Source organism: Astyanax mexicanus, chromosome 9 (assembly GCF_023375975.1).
Source record: "Astyanax mexicanus isolate ESR-SI-001 chromosome 9, AstMex3_surface, whole genome shotgun sequence".
Lineage (NCBI taxonomy): Eukaryota > Metazoa > Chordata > Actinopteri > Characiformes > Acestrorhamphidae > Astyanax > Astyanax mexicanus.
Genome location: NC_064416.1, coordinates 582,327 through 592,111, shown reverse-complemented (window position 1 = coordinate 592,111; position 9,785 = coordinate 582,327). Strand labels below are relative to the sequence as shown.

General features: G+C 38.9%; 1 protein-coding gene across 1 annotated transcript in view; it reads right to left on the bottom strand.

Annotated features, from left to right (window-relative positions):
- Nucleotides 1–1,360: 1,360 nt before the first annotated feature.
- LOC125804556 (uncharacterized) overlaps nucleotides 1,361–9,785 on the bottom strand; it is a 444,972-nt gene continuing 436,547 nt past the window's right edge. The window contains exon 2 of the mRNA XM_049483444.1: nucleotides 1,361–1,582. The gene's annotated coding sequence lies outside the window, so the exon portion shown is untranslated. The remainder of the gene's footprint in view (nucleotides 1,583–9,785) is intronic.

Sequence of the window (9,785 nt, the reverse complement as noted above, 5' to 3'; positions counted from 1 at the left end):
CAGTACCACCTGGAATACCACATCAGCTTTTTAGCAAGTACTAAACCACGCCATAGCAACCATCCAGCAACAAAATAGCAACCCTTTAACAACACCAACATTACCACCTGGAATCCCACATCAGCTTCTTAGCAAGTACTAAACCGCGCCATAGCAACCACCCAGCAACAAAATAGCAACCCTTGAACAACACCAACAGTACCACCTTGAATACCACCTCAGCTTCTTAGCAAGTACTAAACCATGCCATAGCAACCATCCAGCAACAAAATAGCAACCCTTGAACAACACCAACAGTACCACCTGGAATCCCACATCAGCTTCTTAGCAAGTACTAAACCACGCCATAGCAACCACCCAGCAACAAAATAGCAACCCTTTAACAACACCAACAGTACCACCTGGAATACAACATCAGCTTCTTAGCAAGTACTAAACCACGCCATAGCAACCACCCAGCAAGAAAATAGCAACCCTTTAACAACACCAACAGTACCACCTGGAATGCCACTGTAACTGCCCAGCAACGTCCCATCAACCATTAAACCATGCCATTGCCATGACCTAGAACACAATATAGATGACCTAGCATCTGGTATACTGTAAAAACCACCTTGCAATGCCTTCCATAGCAACCAGCCAGCAACTTTATAGGAAACATTGAACAACACCAACATTGCAATTTGGAATACCATTGAAACTGTCTAGCAACATCCTAGCAACCACTAAACCACCCACTGCAATAACCCCACATACTACATAGATGACCTAGCAACATCATAGCAACTGACTAGCAACACTTAGCAAGCAGCTATCAATCTTACCATAGCAACCATTTAGAAACACCATAAAAACACGTTCCAACTTTGCAACACCATTACAACCACCTACAATACCATAGTAACCATGCATTTGCTAAGATTTTTTTTATAATGATTGTCTAGCAACAGTCAAGCAACCATCTATCAACATCGTCAATCAGTCACCTAGTAATACAATAAAAACACAAACCAACCACTTGACCACACCATAACAACCACACTACAATACCTCAGCAACCATGTAGCACATGTCTAACAACTGCCTTAACATTGGAACCACTTATTCGTCCTTTTTGATAATATTTTTATAGTACCAGTCAAAAGTTTGGACACATCTTAAATTTGTATAATTTTAAAAATGTTTTTAATATAACCATAAAGTACTGAATCATGAAGCTCACAATGAATCATGTAGTAACTTAAAAGTGTTAAACAAACCAAAATACTTTGGCATGGTCCTGATGAGTGCCAGTTCCATTATTATAACATTTTTAATGGTCTTTGCGGTGACTGCACTTAAGGACACTTTAAAGTATTTTTTTTTCTTTACTTAGTTGAGTAGTTGTTTCTTCTCATAATCTGGATTCGAACATTACTCAAATATTCACTATTCACTGTATACCTGTAACTCTACCTCTTCACTACTTTACTTTAACTGATGCTCTCAAACACTTTATTAAGAGACAAGAAATTCAAGTAATTAACTCTTGATGAGTTCAGCACAGCTGTTAACTGAAAGCCTGAATTCCAGGAGACTCTACCTCATAAAACTGACTGAGAAAATCCAGCAGAGATGTTCAAAACTGATCATCTAAACTAGAGGAGCTACTTTGAGGAATGTAAAATATAAAACAGTTTTGTAAGAAAGCAGAATCCAACACTAGGCACCAACAGAGTACCTGGACTCTGCAAGGGAAGAGCTGGTGGATCTGTGCTAAAAAAAAATAAAATAAAAAAATACATGTCCCAGAATCCTTAGTGGTAATCAGCACAAGGCCAATCAAACTCCATTTCTCTGTCGCACCTTTGTAGAGGGAGGACTGTTAACAGCGAGTAGCAAGTCAAGAGACAGAAAATGCTCTCAAACTTTAACATTAAGAGGCATGAAATTCAAGTAATTAACTCTTGATGAGTTCAGCACAGCTGTTAACTGAAAGCCTGAATTCCAGGTGACTCTACCTCATAAAACTGACTGAGAAAATCCAGCAAAGATGTTCAAAACTGATCATCTAAACAAGGTAAACAAGGTTTTCTTCATAGTTTGGATGACTTTAATATTAATCTACAGTGTCGAACTTTTTTTAAATAATGAAAACACACTCAGCATGCGCTAGAAGAGGTTTTAGTTTTGTTCTACTTGTAATTTCATGTCTGCGGTTCTGTTCTGAAGCTCTGGGCTCGTGAGCTTCATGGTACTGGTTTAAGTTTGTTCTGTTGTATCTGAGCTCGGTAGTTTTCTGTAGTCGTGTGAATTTGGCCGTACGGTTCCGGCGCTGGGAGGGCGTGTGGTTGATGCCTCGGGTCTCGGGGACCGGGCTCAGGGGTGGTATTATTCTGCAGCCATCTGCTCCACGCCCGGGGCAAGGCTGGTTCTGACAGAGCCCGCGGGTGATGAGGGATGGATGGAGGCCGGACCCGGTCCGTCTGCGGGGGATACGGCTCGGTTCTGATCTCCTGACCTGGCTTTTTCCTTCAGAACAGAATTACATCAGAGCGCAGTACCCGAACGCCGCGGCGCACAGACGCATCAAAGACTGTAATGTATCGAGGTGACGGCGCTGAGATAAAAGAGAATTGATAGCAGGAAACTGTGTTTCCTTCAGCTCAGATCAAAGGAAAAAGATGTATTGTTTCTGGCGTATTTAACAACGGTACAGCATAGTGTCAAAATACATTAAAATGCTATATATATGTGCCTGTTACCATATAAAATAAAAGAGAATATATTGGCAATAAAATTATTATTAGAATATAGTATAGTATAAGGGCGCAGAGTGGTCCAGTGGTCTAATGCGCTGCCACTATGAGCGAGATTCGCAGGTTTGAACCCCCACTCATTCAGCTTTGCCATCAGCTGCTGGCGCTCAGAGGGAGCACAATTGGCTCTGCTCCCCCTGGGGTGGGTAGATGGCGCTCTCTCCCCATCACACTTGAGGTGGCGCTGGGTGGCACGAGGCGTCTGGGAGCGGATGAATCGGAACCTAGCCGCTGTGCTTTCCTCCGGATATCCAAATTGGGAGAAAATGGGGAATAATCAGAAATAAAATTTTAGAAAAAAAAAAAATAAATAAATAATAATAAAAAAAAGAATATAGTATAGTATAGTTGTATAGCTGTATAGAAAAATTTACTATCCGCTTACATATACTATAACATATTGATACTGATGCACAATTTAATACCATATCCTGGTTACAAAAAGGCATAAATATTATTGCCTCGTTCTCATTAAATCAGCTCATTGCTATCTTACACCCCACCAAAGACTGGTCTAGAAATGAGTTCAGGTACATTTCTGGAGTTTTGCTTGTTTATCTTGGTAACAGAAAACAGAAAAGTTGATCTCACTGATAATTCCAGCTGTGTGTAATTTAGTCTCAGTATAAATACAGCTGTTCTGTGAAGGCCTCAGTGGTTTATTAGTGAACACTAGTGATCAACAGCATCATGAAGACCAAGAAGGAACTCAGCAGACAGATCAGAGATTTATAAAGTTGTGGAGAAGAAGTTTAAAGCAGGGTTAGATTAAAACAATAAATCCCAAGCTTTGATAATCTCAAGCAGCTCTGTTCCATCAATCCATTATCCAAAAATACATCATCTGAAAAAAAAGTTATTCTACTTAAACTATTTCTACAAACCTACCAAGACATGAACCAACCGTCCACCCAAACTAACAGATCCAGCAAGCAGAGCACTGATCAGAGATCAGCCGAGACCCATGATCACTCTGGAGGAGCTGCAGAGATCCACAGATCAGGTGGATCAGGAGAATCTGTTCACAGGACAACTATAAGTCCTGCTCTCCACAAATCTGATCTTTATGGAAGAAGAAAAACATTGTTTAAAGAAAGATGTAAGAAGTTCTGTTTGCAGTTTGTAGCTACAAGTCATGTAGAAACACAGTAAACATGTGGAAGAAGATTCTGTTCTCAGATCAGAACAAAGTTTAACTTTTCTGCTTAAATGCAAAAAATCGCTATAAACACACCATCTCCACTGCACTGTGAAACATGGTGGAGGCAGCATCATGCTGTGGGGATAAGCTTTTCTTCAGCAGGGACAGATTTAGGAAGCTGGTCAGAGTTGATGGAGGGAAGATGGATGGAGATAAATAAATACAGAACAATCCTGGAAGAAGAAAAGCTGTTGGAGGCTGTAAAAGACTTGAGATCTTCCAGCAAGACGATGACCCTAAACATACAGCCAGAGCTACAGTGGAGCTATAATGATTTAGATCAGAGAATATTCATGTGTTAGAATGATCCAGTTAAAGTCCTAAAGACCTAAATCTCATTGATCTTCTGTGGAGAGACATGAAAACTGCTGTTCACAGACCAACACTCTCCATCCAACCTGACTGATCTTCAGCTGATTTATAAACAAGAATGGAGCAAAAATCTCTAGATAAAGTCTCTAGATGATCAAAGTTGAAGCTGGTAGAGATAAAGCTTGTTGTGTAGCAGCAGCTCTGGTATCAATTTCAGCTGCTCTGCTTTCCTCTGTCCTATCAAAGATTTATAGCGTACACGGGGAAATCTCTACAAACAGAAACATTATTCAGAACCGGAGGAAAAACGCCGGCGCAGGAAATCAGCTGCTGCAACTTCATTCACTGCAAACAGGAAACGCATCACAGCTCTGTCTGATTTCTGCTTAATCAGACCATTTCTGGAGAAACGCCGTCGTCTCTCACTGTTTAAACTCTGCTGGAGAACTACTGATCCCTCAGCATTTATACATTTACCACTGTGAATCCTTTAATGTACAGAAATACAAACACACAAACACACACACAATACTTAAAATTATATCATATTAGGACCAGTTGGTTTGTGAGGACATTGTGTGTGTATTGTGTGTAATTGAAATACTTTTTATTACAAACATTTAGTAAATTAATAAGAATTAGATGTTTTTTAAGAATAATTAAATTTCATTTATGAGGTTAAGGTTGTGTTTATGTTTGGGTGTGTGATTAATTATATCAATGTCAGAGAAAGATCTTCCCAAGAATAGCTAAACCAACATACATCATGTATCATGTGTAAATATATATATTTTTTTATTTTTCTGTATTTATGAGGACCCAAAGTCCTTGCTTAGATAGTAGTTTGCTTGTTTTTCTATTTTTGTGAGGACCTTTCTATGACAAAAGGAGAACTGTATGAGTATGTAATATAATATATTTGTCTATTAATGATGACATTTGGTTTGGTTCCTTACAAATGTGATTTTTTTATCTAATCTAAAATAATTTAATTATTTACTGTTAGTGCCTAAGATTATAAATAGATTTACTATTAATTAGATAATAGTGGAAGGTCCTTACAAAAAGAGGAAAACCAGCAAATACATACAAACACACACATAATACATTAAAAAAGTCCATATGTCCTCGCAAGGATAGTAGTTTGCCCTAATTTCAATGCATTTTTAAAACAAAACCTGGTACTTATAAAATCTAAAATAATTAAATTATTATTCCACTAATAATACTGCATATTCCCATGATGGACATCTGTCACTTTACTTTACAAGTGTACAATGACACATTATAAAACATTATATATTAATATAAGATATTATAATAAATATATAGTAATTATAGTTTTGCTTTGTTAAGGCAGCTTTGTTGAGGTTTTTGTGAATGACATATAATATCTTATAAACACAGCCGATGATGCATTATGATCACAATTAATAATGCATAATAAACATAGCTTTAACCTCTTATACATTTTTATAAATATTTATAACCATGTTTATAATGCTTAATGAATGTATTATAATGGCTCATAAATATATGTTTATAGAGTCTAATAAAGATGACAGAAGAAAACACTCAAAAGCACAATTTAATGCTTTTTTGTGTTTAAATATAGCTTAATTCCAATTAAAATAAAATTCCCATAGGTTTTCCCAAAATAGTACATTTAGTATGTATTTAAGTACGTATTTTAATTTAAAAAAGTATGTACTTTTCCATGTTAAATATACTTTTAAAAAATATACTTGATACACTTTTCTTTTACAAGAATTTCCTTTTATTCTGAGGATTTCTGGTCCTCACAAATATAGAAAAACCTGCCTCCATGTACCCCATACACACACTACACACAAAGAGTCCCCAGATATGCGCCTGAAGAGGAAATCTCTATTATTCATATGCAGCTAAAAGCCGGGAAGATGAATTACCCGTGTCCCATATCTCATGTCGACATCTCACAACAATTTACAGATTGACGTGTATCTAAATTATACGGCACGCGGGACGCCGGCGTGTATTCGGGGGGGATTTTTACACGGCTGTGATTCGGCTGGAATTCTAATGTAAAAGGTTATTAGACAAACCTCAACAATCTCACTTTTCCGGGACAAATAAACAGCGCTATGAAACAAATTGCTCGGGATTGCGTAGTGAAGCTGTCAGTCGTAAGCGAAACGCTGGCAGATATGAAATATGGCTGGATGAGAATAAATCTGTGGATCTGCACTTCTGATACACATGCAGCAGATGGGACGTGTCTAACTTCGAGAACATTCCACCAATCAGCAAAACTCTACACTCCAAACCGATTCGTCCACATTAACTTCACGCTGTCTGACAACATCTCACTGTCAGACGCTGACGCCTCCACGTTTCTGCTCATTGCTGATCTCCAACAGATGCTACGAGATTTTAGAAAAGACTGAAGAAGCTGCGTCAACCAACAACTTAAATCAACAACCTGAACCAATGATCTAAACCAACAACTCAACCAACTAAACCAACAATTTCAACCAATAACTCCAGAAACTGCATCAACCAACGACCTCAATCAACGACCTCAACAAACAACCTCAACAAACAACCTCAACCAACAACCTTAATCAACGTTTTCAACCAACAACCTCAACCAATGATCTCAACCAACAACCTCAACAAACGACCTCAACCAACAACCTTAACCAACGTTTTCAACCAATGACTTCAACCATCGACTTCAACAAACAACCTCAAACAACGACCTCAACCAATGACTTTAACCAACGTTTTCAACCAATTACTTCAACCATCGACTTCAACAAACAACCTCAAACAACGACCTCAACCAACGACTTTAACCAACGTTTTCAACCAATTACTTCAACCATCGACTTTAACCAACGACCTTAACCAACGACTTTAACTAATGACCTCAACCAACATCTCAAGGGCTCACTGTCAGATGCCGATGCCTCCACATTTCTGTTCATCTTTGATTTCCAACAGATTCTACAAGCTTTTAGAAAAGACTGCAGAAACTGTATCAATCAACAACCTCAACCAACGACTCAACCACTGACTTAATCCAGCAACTCAAACAAAAAAAATTAACCAACGACTCAACCAATGTTTTCAACCAACGACTCCAACCAACAACTCTAATCAACTACCTCAACCAACGACCTGATCCAACAACTTCAACCAACGACCTCAACTAACAACTTCAATCAACAACCTCCACCAGGGACATCAAGTAATGACCTTAACCATGACTTCAACCAACAACTTCAACCAACAACCTCAACTAACAACTTCAACCAATGACCTCAACTAACAACTTCAACCAACGACCTCAACTAACAACTTCAACCAACGACTTCAACCAACAACTTCAACCAACAACCTCAACCTCAACTAGTGATGCCAAGAATTTCCCCCCGGGATCAATAAAGTATCTATCTATCTATCTATCTCTATCTAACTAACAACTTCAACCAACGACTTCAACCAACAACTCAACCGACGACTTCAACCAATAACTTCAACTAACATCTTCAACCAACGACCTTAATCAACAACCTCAACCATTGACCTCAACCAACGACCTCAACCAATGACTTCAACCAACAACTTCAACCAATGACCTCAACCAACAACTCAACCGACGACTTCAACCAATAACTTCAACCAACGACTTCAACCAACAACTTCAACCAATGACCTCAATCAACGACTTCAACCAATGACTTCAACCAACGACCTCAACCAATGACTTTAACCAACGACTTCAACCAACGAATTCAACCAATGACCTCAACCAACGACTTTAACCTGTGACCTAAACCACTGACCTCAACCAATGACCTGAACAAACGTTTTCAACCAACAACTTCAACCAGCGACCTCAACCAACGACCTTACACAACAACCTCAACCAACGTTTTCAACCAACACTTCAAAAAACAACTTCAACCAACAAATCAGGGGATTCTGGGGTAATTTTCGCACATCACTCCTAGGGTGATGTGGATCAGCACAAGGCTGCGTCTGTGAGCTGATGTATCAGAATCGAGTCGCTGCGCTTTCCTCCGGGCATTAGCGCTGTGATGCTACTCGGCAAAAAGGTTCGAAAAGAGGCGGAGTCTGACTTCACATGTATCGGAGGAGGCGTGTGCTGGTCTTCACCCTCCTGGTGTTGGGGCATCACTAGTGATAGGGGGGGGGAGTCCTATTGAGTGGGTTGTAAATTGGGGAGAAAATGTACTAACAAAATAAAAAACAACTTTTTACTTGATTTGGTGTAAATATGTGTATTAATGTGTTCTGATGGTGAATTTAAGACTCCGGCGTTCCCCTCACTGCTCCCTGTGTTTTCCGCCACCGCGGCCTCATTAGCAGAATTACAGACATCAGATGAATAAAAGAGCAGCAGAAGAAAGAGAGAGTGCTCTACCTCTCCGCGGCGGAGGAGTGATATTGTGTAATGGGTGCAGACTTTTAAAAGAAGAGCTCTTTGATTTCTGCTTTTATTATAGATGAAAACAGCACTGAGGGTTTGAAGGCCTGGACTGAGGATCCTGGATTCCCCAGGTTTAACTGATGGGCTCTCTCTCTCTCTCTCTCTCTCTCTGGCTCAGACTCTGGCTGCTGATGGAAAAACAAGCAGCACATTCACCTCATAACACATTTTATTCATTAACACACTTTTTTAGACTATAAAACGCACCAAATTAAAAGGAGCCCTATCAATAAACGTCTATTTTCTGGTCTATTTTCATACATTATGTTTTCCTTCTAGTTTAGCAGATCTCGCTGCTGGGTGGCGAAATCTGTAAAGTTAAGCTAAGTTAAAATAACAAAACTGTAATTCTTAAAAAAAAAAAAAATTATTTTAAAATCAATCGAGTGCTGGATGTTAATCTACACGATTTCTCTCCTGAAAACTGTTTATTTGGGTGAGTAAAGCGCTACAGCTATTTAAAGTAAGCTTAGAATTCCAGGTTTCCACTAAGGCAGGGTGCAGCAGCATTAGCATTAGCGGCTAACAGTAAATGCCATCCGACAGCGCTACACTGAGGAACTCTTAGTTTTTTTTGGTAAACAAGGGTAATATTAGCTAGCGGTTTGTAGCTTATTTTAACATGGTTTTGGGGGGAAATTAACCTTGTAAACTTTCAGTGGAAGTCAATGTAAAAATTATATAAATTATTATTTCAGGTAATTTCTAAGAGTTTCTATTGTTCCACGCATCAAGAAATGTTGACACAGTGTGAGGGAGAGATTGTCTGTTAGTGTAGTAATGTAGTAAACTAAAAATCGACAAAAATCGATATGTGTTTTCATTGGACAGGGACAAAATACACAACTACAGCAGTACAGTTCTGTTAGCACGACGCCACCGTACGCCTCACAGCTTCCCAATGAGCTTTTAGCTAATGGTGTGGAGCTTTTTCACTTTTGAAGAGTTTCTATTGGTCCGATCATAAAGAAATGTA